The 15036-nt window shown below is 37.7% G+C and overlaps 1 non-coding gene across 1 annotated transcript; it reads left to right on the top strand.

Moving 5' to 3' along the window:
• Positions 1-11824: 11824 nt before the first annotated feature.
• LOC148576967 (small nucleolar RNA R71) lies at positions 11825-11932 on the top strand. Its single transcript, XR_015903845.1, has one exon. It is a non-coding gene; the product is annotated as a small nucleolar RNA R71 (small nucleolar RNA).
• The last annotated feature ends 3104 nt before the right edge of the window (positions 11933-15036 follow it).

Raw genomic sequence — 15036 nt, 5'->3', positions numbered from 1 at the left:
GTTTTTGAATAGTGAACAGGAAAAATAAACTAATAAGAAAGTAAATTAATTATCATGAAAACCATTGCAAGGTATAAGAATTGGAAATCCCATCCTAGTTATCCTTATCAGGTGTGATGAGAATTGTTTATTGCTCCCACTTAGTTAACCCTTACTAAATAAAGGAAAGTCAAGTGGACTAATTAATTTGATTCCTCAAGTCCTAGTCAACTCTTGTGGAAAGACTAGCTTTAGAGGGATCCAAATTAATCATCAAATTCCAATTTTCAATCAACAGCTGAGTTTGACAACTCAAGTGTCACCAATTACTTAACCAAAGCAAAGGAGAAAAAATCTAAATTATTTATATCATAAATGGAAGAAAGCAATTATAAATCTGAAATACCTCAAATTTCATTTAAACATAAATTCAAATCTAACATGAAGAGTTCATAAGCCAATTTTGGCAACATAAATAATTACCAAGTGAAATAGAGCAACTAAAGTAATAGAGTAAATAAAAGTAGATAAGAGAAACTAAATTTAAAAGAACATAGAACCTGGAAAGCAGAAGAAGTAAAACAAACCTTTAAGAGAAATCCTAATCCTAAATCCTAAGAGAGAGTAGAGAACCTCTCTCTCTCTAAAACTACATCTAAAACCTAAAATTGTGAATAATGAATGTTATCTATGTTGTGTTTATGAATGGATCGATTTCCCCACTATATAGCCTCTAATATGTGTTTTTTGGGCTGAAAAATGGGTCAAAAACAGCCCAGAAATCGCCCCCAGCGATTTCTGGTACGTACAGGTCACTGCAGAGCCATGCATATGCGTCATCCACGCGTGTGTGTCACCTATCTTTGGGGCAGATGTGACAAATTATATATTGTTGTGAAGCCCCGGATGTTAGCTTTCCAATGCAACTAGAACCACCTCATTTGGACCTTTGTAGCTCAAGTTATGGTCGATTTAGTACCAAGAGGTCAGGCTGGACATCTTTAGCAGTTCCTTCAGTTTCTTGTATTCCTTCCACTTTTGCATGCTTCCTTTCCATTCTTTAAGCCATTCCTTCCCTATAAACCTTGAAATCACTTAATACACATATCAAGGCATCGAATGGTATAAAGGGAGGATTAGTATTTGGTAATTTAAAGGCCAAAGAAGCATGTTTTCAATCATAGCACAAAATTAGGAAGGAAAAATGTAAACTCATGCAAATTATATGAATAAGTGAGTAAAGAATTGATATAAACCACTCAATTGAGCATAAGATAAACCATAAAATAGCGGCTTATCAATCTCTCCACACTTAAACATTAGCATGTCCTCATGCTAAGCTCAAGAGAAACTATAAGAGTGAAGGGGAACGGTAAACCTTATGAAATGCAACCTATCTATATGAATGCAACTAAATGCAAAAATACTTCTACCTACTTGGTTGAAAGTAAACAAATCTTTTAAGAACAAATATGAGTTGGATTTCACTAATTCAAATCATAAAAATGAAGTACAAGTGAACTTGCAGAAGAAAATATCTTATGAAAGCCGGGAACAAGGAATCGAGCATTGAACCCTCACTGGAAGTGTATGCACTCTAATCGCTTAGGTGTTTAAGGTTCGATCTCTCAATTCTCTACTAATCTTGCTTTCTAAGGCTTGCTTTTCTTCTACCAATCAACAAAGAATTTAATGCACAGATACACATATCAAGATGGCTTTTAAGGGTTGTAATGGGGTTAGGGTCAAGGTAGGATTGTATTTGGTCAAGTGGACTAAAATCTGAATCCTTAATTAACTTAAACTTTCCATCTAACTTAGACAATCCTTGTAATCATAATACAACATCTAACTATCTATTAACCATGTTTTCCACATATTCATGCATCCTAATTTCGAGTACAATACATATGTATTGCTATCACCATTTACTTTGGGGCATTTTGTCCCCTTTTATTATTTGCTCTTTTTATTTTCTTTTTCTCCCTTTTTTTCTTTATATATATGCCTTTTTTATTGTTTTTCTCAATGCATATGATTAAATTATTGAATGCATGAATATGTTCTAAACATTTCTTTCACATTTTCTCATGAATATACAACACCCAATTCTCAAACCAAATATTTTCAATCCCAATTTCCCCACACTTAATTCATGAGCATTCTCACTAGTCTAAGCTAACTAAGGATTCAAATTAAGAACATTATTGTTTTCTTCTTAGAGTTAATAATGTGCCAAAGTAAAGAACAAAGGGGTATAATAGGCTCAAAATTGGTTTGCAAGGGATAATAAAAAGTAAGGCCATATGGGTATGTAAGCTCAGTGAAACAAGGCCTCAATCATATAAGTGCATGCATACATCAAACCATGGAAATATAGAATTAAGCAAGACAAAGATCGCAATTTTAGAGAGAACAACACACACCAAAAATAAAATATTGGTTGGTAAAATGCAACCAATCAAATAGGCTCAAAATCTCACTGGTTTTGTGTGTTCAAGCTCCAAACCATGTTCCAGTATAATATTCCTTCAAACAAGTTCAATAAAAATTTTAATTCAAATTAGTAAAATGCTATAAAAAGTTTTTTGAAAAAGAAAATATCACTTTAACCAAGTGGTGGTAAAATATGCACAAAATCAAATAAATATGCAATCAAACATGTAAATGCAACAATGAACAAACAAAGAAAATAAAATATTGGTGTTGAAAAGAAAATAACTAACCCATGGAGATCGGTATCGACCTCCCCACACTTAAAGATTGCACCGTCCTCGGTGCATGCTAAGATGTGCAAGTGGACGGGCTGCTACAACTGATGCTTTTCTCCAAAGATTGTGCGTATGAACTTGTGTGTCCCTCCCATGTAAACGTCTTCCGGTTCCCTTTCTGGTGGCCATCCTGAAAGAAAAAGGGAAGAAAAGTAACCCAAAAACAAAGATAGAAAACAAATAAAATATGGTTGGGTTAATGCCAAATAATGAGGGTCTCAATTACATGGTAGCTACAACGTGCAAGTGAGGAAACAATAGACACATGGCATATCAATAGTGCAAAAATTGCAACAAAGGGGAAGAGATAGTAGATAATGAAAGACAATATAAATTCATATCAATGCAAAAGGAATACAGGGATCATAAAATATTGACAGTGACAGATAAATAATATCATCCAACAGTGTAAAACAAGTCACTAAGCACCAAAATAATACCAAAAAAGATACAATAGTTGAAAAAGAAAATTTAACACCAATGAAAAAATAATAAATTTAGAAAAGAAAATAAAAATATGCACAAAATTAAAATGCAATGAATGAAAGTATGCAAATAAATTAAGTAAAATAGAATGAAAGTGAAGAAGGATGAGAAGTTAAAAAGATGAAGAAGAAGAAGAAAGTAAGAAAGGAGGAAGAAAAAAGTAGAAAGGAGAGAAGAAAGAAATAAGAAGGGAGAAGAAAAACAAATTAGGATTGGGGAAGAAAAGATAGGAATTCTGGCGCAGGTCTAGTTAAACTATGCGTCGCATGCGACACGGACGCGTGGAGCACGCGTTCGCGTGGTTGGCGCTATTTTTCAGGTGACGTGGACGCGTGGGTCACACGTTCGCGTGGGTCACGCGTTCGCGTGAAATGATTTATGCTATTGGCGCGAGTGCAGCCTCGCGTATGCACAACTCTCTGTTTCGTTTAGCGTTGCATGTGACGCGTGCGCGTGATTCACGTGCACGTGTGAAATGCTTTTTTTTTAATGCAGTATGCAGAATGCAAAATGTAGAATGCAGATGACTATGCAGAAATTATGAATGAACACGAATGAAATTAAAATAAAATAAAACTAAGAACAAAAAGGAAAGAATATACCATGGTGGGTTGTCTCCCACCTAGCACTTTTAGTTAAAGTCTTTAAGTTGGACATTTGGTAAGCTCCTTGTCATGGTGGCTTGTGCTTGAACTCGTCTTGATACTTCCACCAATGCTTGGACTTCCAATAAGCTCTATCAATACCAGGTAAATTTCTCAAGCTTTGGTGGAGTTCTTCACAAACTTTGAGCTCCCAAATTTGATCCTCATATATTCCCGGATCTCAAATCTTGTTTCTACACCCGTCTTCAAGTGGATCATGATGATTCCATCTGGGTGGTTCAACCTTAGAATTCTCATTTAGGCATCCAAACAGCCTCCTAGACCCATTCATTCGAGCTTTACACCAACCCTTGTATTTAGATTTTGAGCTCTCAACCACTATGAGCCTAGGATTGTGTTGCCAACCACTACCCATCTCCCTTTTACTCTTAATGCCACAAAGAGCTCTAAGTTGCCCATCCGTCTCAAGCAAAGCATATTCAAGTGGGCTAATTAAGCTTAGAGATGAGAGATTTACCTACTTGAATGAAGGAATGGACGGTGATGGCTTTGGGGGAGAGGTCTCCAACAACCTTGGCAAGGTGATTTCTATCTCCATTCCCTTGAGCTTTTCCTTGACAACTTTCACCTCCTTGCAAACTTCTTCAATTTCAACCTCTTCCTCTTGGTAGCCTTCTTCCAATTTGATCTCTTCTTCATTGTTTACCAAGGGCATGGGAGGTTTTGCTTCTTCTTCTTTAATCTCCATGTCAAGTCCAATGGGAGAGGATTCCAATGTAGATAAGAATTCATCAATGATTGAATCTATCTTTTGATCATCCCGTTCAAAGTCCTCAACCATGATATGCCTTGGAGGTTGTACACCCTCCTCAACATCAAATTCAAACTCCTTAGAAGGGGGCTCTATGACTGGGCTTTCCCATGGACGTTCCGCATCTCCTAAGTCTTCGACTACTTCTTCCTCTTCAATAATTCTGGCTTCCTCCAATTGTTCCAATACAAAGTCATGCTCCTTACTGTCCACCAGATCTTCTAGTGTCTCCTTCATGCTACGTTCTTTATTAGATTCTCCACATGAAGCCATGGGGGTTCCTTGAGTGTCCGAACGTCGGGAAGCTAATTGATTTATTGCTTGCTCCAGTTGATGAAGGGTTGCATGAAATTGATCTACTGTTTCCTTGAGGCGAACCTGTGATTCTTGGGTCAATGGATATGGACATGGTGCATATGGAAGTGGTGGTTCTTGGGGGTAATTGGATTGGAATTGGGGTGGATAAGGGTTAGGGTCATATGGTGATGAATGGTTATAGGTGGTTTGTGAGTATGGTGGTTCAAAGCTATGTTGATGAGGTAGTTCATAGGCATATGATGGAGCTTGCTGGTAACTACAAGGGGGTCCACCATATCTATAATCTTGGTACACACCTTGGAATGGCTCTTGACCATAGTAATTTGGTGGAGGTGGTTTGTCACGGAGGGGTCCACCATAACTATTGTCTTGGCATGCATTGTAGGATAGTCGTTGTCCATGGTATCTTGGAAGGTGTTGTTGCCGAAAGGGTTGATCAGATCCTCCTGGCTCCTTCCATCTTTGATTGTTTTGACCTTGATATGTTCCCGTTATAGCTTCCATTCCTTACAACAACATTGGAACCAAACTTGAAACCAGAGGGGTGAGAATTCATAGCAGCTAAAGAAAATAAAAATTAATAAAAATTAATGAAAATAAATTCCAAAAACTAGAAACACTAACAAAGAAATAAAATTTAAAATATTTACAATAACCAATAATAAGGCACACGTTTGTAATTCCCCGGCAACGGTGCCATTTTGATGAACGAAAGATTGATGGTTTAGAATTCACAATAAATTCTTATTGCAAGTATAGTTTCTAAACCAACAAAGAATTCTTTCGTACAAAAGTTTGGTTGTCACAAGTAACAAACCCCTAATAAAATTGATAACCGAGTATTTAAACCTCGGGTCGTCTCTCAAGGAATTGCAGGAAAGTATGATTTATTTTTGGTTATGGAAAAAGGTATATTTTTGGGTATTTGAATAGTGAACAGGAAAAATAAACTAACAAGAAAGTAAATTAATTATCATGAAAACCATTGCAAGGTATAAGAATTGGAAATCCCATCCTAGTTATCCTTATCAGGTGTGATGAGAATTGTTTATTGCTCCCACTTAGTTAACTCTTACTAAATAAAGGAAAGTCAAGTGGACTAATTAATTTGATTCCTCAAGTCCTAGTCAACTCCTGTGGAAAGACTAGCTTTAGAGGGATCCAAATTAATCAGCAAATTCCAATTTTCAATCAACAGCTGAGTTTGACAACTCAAGTGTCACCAATTACTTTACCAAAGCAAAGGGGGAAAATCTAAATTATTTATATTATAAATAGAAGAAAGCAATCATAAATCTGAAATACCTCAAATTGCATTTAAACATAAATTCAAATCTAACATGAAGAGTTCATAAGCCAATTTTGGCAACATAAATAATTACCAAGTGAAATAGAGCAACTAAAGTAATAGAGTAAATAAAAGTAGATAAGAGAAACTAAATTTAAAAGAACATAGAACCTGGAATGCAGAAGAAGTAAACCTAACCTTTAAGAGAAATCCTAATCCTAAATCCTAAGAGAGAGGAGAGAGCCTCTCTCTCTCTCTAAAACTACATCTAAAACTTAAAATTGTGAATAATGAATGTTGTCTATGTTGTGTTTATGAATGGATCGATTTTCCCACTTTATAGCCTCTAATATATATTTATTGGGCCGAAAAATGGGTCAAAAACAGCCCAGAAATCACCCCCAGCGATTTCTGGTACGTACAGGTCGCTGCAGAGCCACACGTACGCGTCGTCCACGCATTCGCGCGGATTGCATTTTTTCCAGGTCATGCGTCCGTGTAATCCACGCATGCGCGTCACGTATCTTCAGGGAAGCTGTAACAAATTACATATTGTTGCGAAGCCCCGGATGTTATCTTTCCAACGCAACTAAAACCACCTCATTTGGACCTTTGTAGCTCAAGTTATGGTCGATTTAGTACCAAGAGGTCAGGCTGGACAGCTTTAGCAGTTCCTTCAGTTTCTTGTATTCCTTCCACTTTTGCATGCTTCCTTTCCATTCTTTAAGCCATTCCTACCCTATAAACCTTGGAATCACTTAAGACACATATTAAGGCATCAAATGGTATAAAGGGAGAATTATTATTTGGTAATTTAAAGGCCAAAGAAGTATATTTTCAATCGTAGCACAAAATTAGGAAGGAAAAATGTAAACTCATGCAAATCATATGAATAAGTGAGTAAAGAATTGATATAAACCACTCAATTGAGCATAAGACAAACCATAAAATAGTGGTTTATCAATAAGCTAACAGAGCTGGCATTGAACGCCAGTCAAAGCACACCCTCTGAGTGCTTAAATCCCACTTAAGAACCCTCCAGCCCAAAACCAAAGGAAACCATAAAGACCATAGAGGTTCCTTTGAATGCACTTCTGCAGTGCATGAGCTCTGATGACTACTCATCCTCTGATGAGGATGAAGACACTATGGAAGAGCAAGTTGCTCGGTACCTAGGAGCTCTTATGAAGCTGAATGCCAAGTTATTTGGTACAAAGCCACTAGAGGAAGAACCTCCACTGCTTACCAAAGAACTCCATGCTTTGCTTTAGCAGAGGCTACCTCAGAAGCTTCTAGATCCTGGACTCTTTCTGATTCCTTGCACCATAGGCACCATGACCTTTGATAAGGCTCTGTGTGACCTAGGGTCAAGCATTAACCTTATGCCACTCTTTGTAATGGAGAAGCTGGGAATCCTTGAGGTATAATCTGCAAACATCTCATTAGAGATGGCAGACAAGACAATGAAGAAGCCGTATGGCTTAGTAGAGGATGTCTTGGTGACAGTTGAAAACCACTACATCCCTGCAAACTTCATTAACTTGGACATAGGAGAGGATGAGGATGACTGTGTCATCCTTAGAAGACCTTTCCTATCCATAGCCAATGCTATCATTGATGTAGCTAAGGGAGAACTGACCCTATAATTAGGGGAGGATCACATCTTATTTAAGATGCCTCATCCCAATTCTCCCTCTAAAAGAGAGATAACTGTGCAACACCTAGTGTTTCAACCCTCTCTTTCTGTGCAGAGCTTTACAGAGCCCCTAGACATCAAATCTAAGTTTGGTGTTGGGCAGTCATCAACAAGGTCTAAGCATAAAGGTACTAAGAAGAAAGTACCTAAAGGTTGGAGGGACAAGAAAGTTCCAACTAAAGGCCTCTCACCTGGCATGAGAGTTGTCTTCACTAAGAAGCCATCCATACCACATACAGTGAGCCGTGTCCTGTCTCTAGAGCATGTGGAGCTCATTCATGAGAGGGCAGAAAGAAGATTCACTGTAAGGGGCAAAAATCTAAGCCCATACTCACCTCCGTAAGGAGCTAACATTCAAGCCAGTGACGTTAAAAGAGCGCTCGTTGGGAGGCAACCCAACCTTAATTAATTATTTATTTCCTTTTATTTTATTTTGTTTTGTTTTTCTTTTAGGATCATGATCATATGCAGCATTCAGAACAAAGACAGAATCTCACAGTAGTGAAAATAGAACACTCTGAATGGAGTGTTAAAGTTGAATGCCAGCCAGGGTATCCCTGCTGGGCGTTCAACGCCCATCAGGGCAGCATTGCTGGCGTTGAACGCTAGCCAGGGAGCAACCCCTTGGCGTTCAAACGCTAATGCAGAGAAGCAGAGAATCTGGATTCCCTAGCCTCTCAAGACATGTGGGTCCCATAACATCTTCACCTACCCTATCTACCCCACTTACTTTCACACTTCTCCATACACACTTTCCTGTAAACCTTAGCCCAATCACATCCATACCCCTTCGCCAAATTTATCATAACTCCCACCTACCCCCACCCACTTTAAAATCAAATTTCACACCCAAAACCCACCCTATGGCCAAACCCAAGCCCTACCCATTCCTATAAATACCCCTCTCCATAACCCTTCATACACACACCTCTCATACCCTACTACACCCCACAAGGCCGAAAGCCCTCTCTCCCTTTATATCCTTCTATTTTTCTTCTTCTACTTCATTCTTCTCTTCTCTTTATATTTTTGCTCGAGGACAAGCAAAGTTTTAAGTTTGGTGTGGGAAAAGCATAGCTTTTTTCTTTCCATTACCATTCATGGCACCCAAGGTTGGAGACTCCTCTAGAAAGAGGAAAGGAAAGGCAGTAGCCAATCCCTCTGAATCTTGGGAGATGGAGAGATTCATCACGAAATCCCACCAAGACCACTTCTATGAAGTAGTGGCTGAGGTTAACTATGATCAGAAATTGGATAAATGCTCTCAGACATCTGTGTGGAAGGTGTAAGGTCCCACATCGGTTGGGGAGGGGAACGAAGCATGCCTTATAAGGGTGTGGATACCTCTCCCTAGTATGACGCATTTTGACGAGTGAGTGTGGGGGGCTTGGGCTATCATCCTTGTCGTCAAAGGTAAAACTGTGAGGCCTTGTGTACCAAAGCGGACAATATCATGCTAGCGGGTGGTCTGGGCTGTTACAGAAGGAGTACACTAGAAAAGGGATTCCCAAGGCAAGCCCATTCCACTAAGAAGGGTAGACCTTAAGCCAATAGCTAGAGGATGGTTGGAATTCATCCAAAGATCCATCATCCCTACTAGCAATCGGTTAGAAGTGACCATTGACAGAGCCATCATGATTCATTGCATCATGATTGGAACTGAGGTGGAAGTTCATGAGGTAATTCCTCAAGAATTGTACAAGGTAGCTGAGAAGCCTCACACCAATGCCATGTTGGCATTTCCACACCTCATCTGTCATCTATGCAATTCAGTTGGAATTGTCATAGAAGGAGATATCTTCATTGGAGAGGATAAGCCCATCACTAAGAAGAGGATCGAGAAAACCAGAGAGCATGCACAAGAACCTGTGCAGCCGCCTCAGTATGAGATCCCTGAGATTCCTCAAGGGATGTACTTTCCTCCCTAAAGCTACTGGGATCAATGGCAAACTTCTCTTGGAGAATTGAGCACAAACATGGAGCAATTGAGGATGGAACATCAAGGGCATGCTACTGGTGCAGGAAATTGTGATCATCAATGGCGCCATCGACATGGTACGCTCAATTGTAATCTCAACTTTTTTTCACAACTTCGCACAACTAACCAGCAAGTGCACTGGGTCATCCAAGTAATAAACCTTACGCGAGTAAGGGTCGATCCCACGGAGATTGTTGGTATGAAGCAAGCTATGGTCATCTTGTAAATCTCAGTCAGGCGGATATAGAATGGTTATGGAGTTTTCGAATATTAATAATAAAATAGGGATAGAAATACTTATGTAAATCCTTGATGAGAATTTCAGATAAATGCATGGAGATGCTTTCGTCCCTCTAAACCTCTGCTTTCCTGCTGTCTTCATCCAATCAGTCTTACTCCTTTCTATGGCTGGCTTTATGTAAGGACATCACCATTGTCAATGGCTACTTTTGATCCTCTCTGGAAAATGGTCCGATGTGCTGTCACTGCATGGCTAATCATCTGGAGGCGTCACCCTTGTCAATGGCTGCATCCTATCCTCTTGTGAAAATGGTCCAAATGCTCTGTCATAGCACGGCTAATCATCTGAGGTTCTCGATCATACTGGAATAGGATTCACCCTCCTTTTGCGTCTATCACTACGCCCAGTATTCGCGAGTTTGAAGCTCGTCACAGTCATTCAATCCCTGAATCCTACTCGGAATACCACAGACAAGGTTTAGACCTTCCGGATTCTCATGAATGCCGCCATCAATCTAGCTTACACCACGAAGATTCTGATTAAGAGATCTAAGAGATACTCATTCAATCTAAGGTAGAACGGAAGTGGTTGTCAGGCACGTGTTCATAAGGAATGATGATGATTGTCACGTTCATCACATTCAGATTGAAGTGCGAATGAATATCTTAGAAGTGGAATAAGTTGAATTGAATAGAAAAATAGTAGTACTTTGCATTAATCTTTGAGGAACAGCAGAGCTCCACACCTTAATCTATGGAGTGCAGAAACTCTACCGTTGAAAATACATAAGTGAAAGATCCAGGCATGGCCGAATGGCCAGCCCCCAAACGTGATCAATAGATCAAAATATAATCCAAAGATGTCTAATACAATAGTAAAAAGTCCTATTTATACTAAACTAGTTACTAGGGTTTACAGAAGTAAGTAATTGATGCATAAATCCACTTCCGGGGCCCACTTGGTGTGTGCTTGGGCTGAGCTTGAATGTTACACATGCAGAGGCTCTTTCTGGAGTTGAACGCCAGGTTGTAACGTATTTCTGGTGTTCAACTCTGGTTTGTGACGTGTTTCTGGCGTTTAACTCCAGACAGCAGCGTAGAACTGGCGTTCAATGCCCTTTTACATCATCTAAACTCGGCCAAAGTATGGACTATTATACATTTCTGGAAAGCCCTAGATGTCTACTTTCCAACGCAATTGGAAGCGCGCCATTTTGAGTTATGTAGCTCCAGAAAATCCACTTTGTGTGCAGGGAGGTCAGAATCCAACAACATCAACAGTCCTTCTTCAACCTCTAAATCTGATTTTTGCTCAAGTCCCTCAATTTCAGCCAGAAAATACCTGAAATCACAGAAAAACACACAAACTCATAGTAAAGCCCAGAAATGTGAATTTAGCATAAAAACTAATGAAAACATCCCTAAAAGTAACTAGATTCTACTAAAAACATACTAAAAACAATGCCAAAAAGCGTATAAATTATCCTCTCAGAAGTGTACATGAACTGGTTATTAGCAACCATGTCAATGAGTTCTTGAGCTTCTGCAGGCGTTTTCTTTAGGTGAATGGATCCACCTGCAGAAGTATCCAATGACATCTTAGCCAATTCAGATAGACCATCATAGAATATATCCAGGATGGTCCATTCTGAAAGCATGTCAGAAGGACACTTTTTGGTCAATTGCTTGTATCTTTCCCAAGCTTCATAGAGGGATTCACATTCTTTCTGTCTGAAGGTTTGAACATCCACTCTAAGCTTGCTCAGCTTTTGAGGAGGAAAGAACTTGGCTAAGAAAGCCGTGACCAGCTTATCCCAAGAGTTCAGGCTATCCTTAGGTTGAGAGTCCAACCATACTCTAGCTCTGTCTCTTACAGAAAAAGGGAAAAGCATGAGCCTGTAGACTTCAGGATCTACTCCATTAGTCTTAACAGTATCACATATCTGCAAGAATTCAGTTAAGAACTGAAAAGGATCTTCAGATGGAAGTCCATGAAACTTGCAGTTCTGCTGCATCAGAGAAACTAATTGAGGTTTCTTCTCAAAATTGTTTGCTCCAATGGCAGGGATGGAGATGCTTCTTCCATGTAAATTAGAATTAGGTGCAGTAAAATCACCAAGCATCCTCCTTGCATTATTATTATTTTCGGCTGCCATCTCCTCTTCTCGTTCGAAAATTTCTGAAAGGTGCTTGCTGGATTGTTGTAATTTAGCTTCTTTTAGTTTCCTCTTCAGAGTCCTTTCAGGTTCTGGATCTGCTTCAACAAGAATATTCTTGTCCTTGCTCCTGCTCATATGAAAAAGGAGGGAACAGAAAAATAATAATAGGGATCCTTTTTACCACAGTATAGAAGTCCTAGTGTGAATAGATGAATAAATAAATAGAAGGAGATGAGAGAGAAAGGGAATTTTCGAAAATTATTTTTGAAAAATGGTTAGTGATTTTCGAAAATAGTTTTTGAAAAAGGTTAGTAATTTTCGAAAATTAAAATCAGAAATTAAAATAATTAGTTAATTAAAAAGAAATTTTGAAAAAGAGGGAGATATTTTCAAAAATTAGAGAGAGAGAGTTAGTTAGGTAGTTTTGAAAAAGATAAGAAACAAACAAAAAGTTAGTTAGTTAGTTGAAACAAATTTGAAAATCAATTTTGAAAAGATAAGAAGATAAGAGTTAGAAAAGATATTTTAAAATCAAATTTTTGAAAAAGATATGATTTTGAAAAAGATAAGATAGAAAGATATTTTTGAAAAGATATGATTGAAATTAGTTTTGAAAAAGATTTGATTTTTAAAATCACAATTAATGACTTGATTCACAAGAAATCACAAAATATGATTCTAGAACTTAAAGTTTGAATCTTTCTTAACAAGCAAGTAACAAACTTGAAATTTTTTGAATCAAAACATTAATTGATGATGTTATTTTCGAAAATATGATGTAAAATTAAGAAAAAGATTTTTGAAAAATATTTTTTTTTGAAATTTTCGAAAATAGATAAGAAAAATGAAAAAGATTTGATTTTTGAAAAAGATTTTGAAAAAGATAAGATTTTTAAATTGAAAATTTGATTTGACTCATAAGAAACAACTAGATTTTAAAAATTTTTGAAAAAGTCAAATCTAATTTTCAAAAATTTAAGAGAGAAAAAGGGGAAGATATTTTTTTGATTTTTGAACTTTTAATGATGAGAGAGAAAAAATTAAAACATCATTTTCATGTTTTTCTCTTTTCTTTTTGGATCAAAACAAGGAATGCATGCAAGAATGCTATGAATGTCAAGATGAACACCAAGAACACTGAAGATCATGATGAACATCAAGAACATATTTTTGAAAAATTTTTAATGCAAAGAAAACATGCAAGACACCAAACTTAGAAATCTTTAATGCTTAGACACTAAGATTTCAAGAATGCATATGAAAAACAAGAAAAGACACAAAACAAGAAAACATCAAGATCAAACAAGAAGACTTACCAAGAACAACTTGAAGATCATGAAGAACACCATGAATGTATGAGTTTTTCGAAAATTTTATGCAAATTTTAAAACATGCAATTGACACCAAACTTATAACATGACACATGACTCAAACAAGAAACACAAAAATAATTTTTTGATTTTATGAAATTTTTGTATTTTCTTTTAATTTTTTCAAAAATCATTTTGAAAAAGAAAAATAAGGATTCCAAAATTTTTAATATGAATTCCAGGAATCTTATGCTCTTTAGTCTAAAGCTCCAATCAAAGGGTCAGGCATGGCTTAATGGCCAGCCAAGCTTTAGTATGTAACTCAGACATGACACGCCTGACATTCCCTACCCAGAAGGATTAGACATGGCTTTACAGCCAGCCAGGCTTCAACATGCTTCATGAAACACTAGAATTCATTCTTAAAAATTTTGAAGAAAAATATTTTTTTGAAAACATTTTTATTTTAAAATATTTTTTTTCGAAAACAAAGGAGAAATTTTTTGAAAGGTTTTTGAAAAATTTTTGAAAACAAAACAAAAAGAAAATTACCTAATCTGAGCAACAAGATGAACCGTTAGTTGTCCAAACTCGAACAATCCCCGGCAACGGCACCAAAAACTTGGTGCACGAAATTGTGATCATCAATGGCGCCATCAACATGGTACGCTCAATTGTAATCTCAACTTTTTTTCACAACTTCGCACAACTAACCAGCAAGTGCACTGGGTCGTCCAAGTAATAAACCTTACGCGAGTAAGGGTCGATCCCACGGAGATTGTTGGTATAAAGCAAGCTATGGTCATCTTGTAAATCTCAGTCAGGCGGATATAGAATGGTTATGGAGTTTTCGAATATTAATAATAAAATAGGGATAGAAATACTTATGTAAATCCTTGATGAGAATTTCAGATAAATGCATGGAGATGCTTTCGTCCCTCTAAACCTCTGCTTTCCTGTTGTCTTCATCCAATCAGTCTTACTCCTTTCTATGGCTGGCTTTATGTAAGGACATCACCGTTGTCAATGGCTACTTTTGATCCTCTCTGGAAAATGGTCCGATGCGCTGTCACTGCATGGCTAATCGTCTGGAGGCGTCACCCTTGTCAATGGCTGCATCCTATCCTCTTGTGAAAATGGTCCAAATGCTCTGTCACAGCACGGCTAATCATCTGAGGTTCTCGATCATACTGGAATAAGATTCACCCTCCTTTTGCGTCTGTCACTACGCCCAGTACTCGCGAGTTTGAAGCTCGTCACAGTCATTCAATCCCTGAATCCTACTCGGAATACCACAGACAAGGTTTAGACTTTCCGGATTCTCATGAATGCCGCCATCAATCTAGCTTACACCACGAAGATTCTGATTAAGAGATTTAAGAGATACTCATTCAA

This window comes from Arachis ipaensis, chromosome B1, assembly GCF_059453495.1.
Source record: "Arachis ipaensis isolate K30076 ecotype BB chromosome B1, ASM5945349v1, whole genome shotgun sequence".
Taxonomy (NCBI): Eukaryota; Viridiplantae; Streptophyta; class Magnoliopsida; order Fabales; family Fabaceae; genus Arachis; species Arachis ipaensis.
The sequence above is the reverse complement of the archived record's forward strand: the minus strand, read 5'-3'. Positions and strand labels throughout refer to the sequence as shown.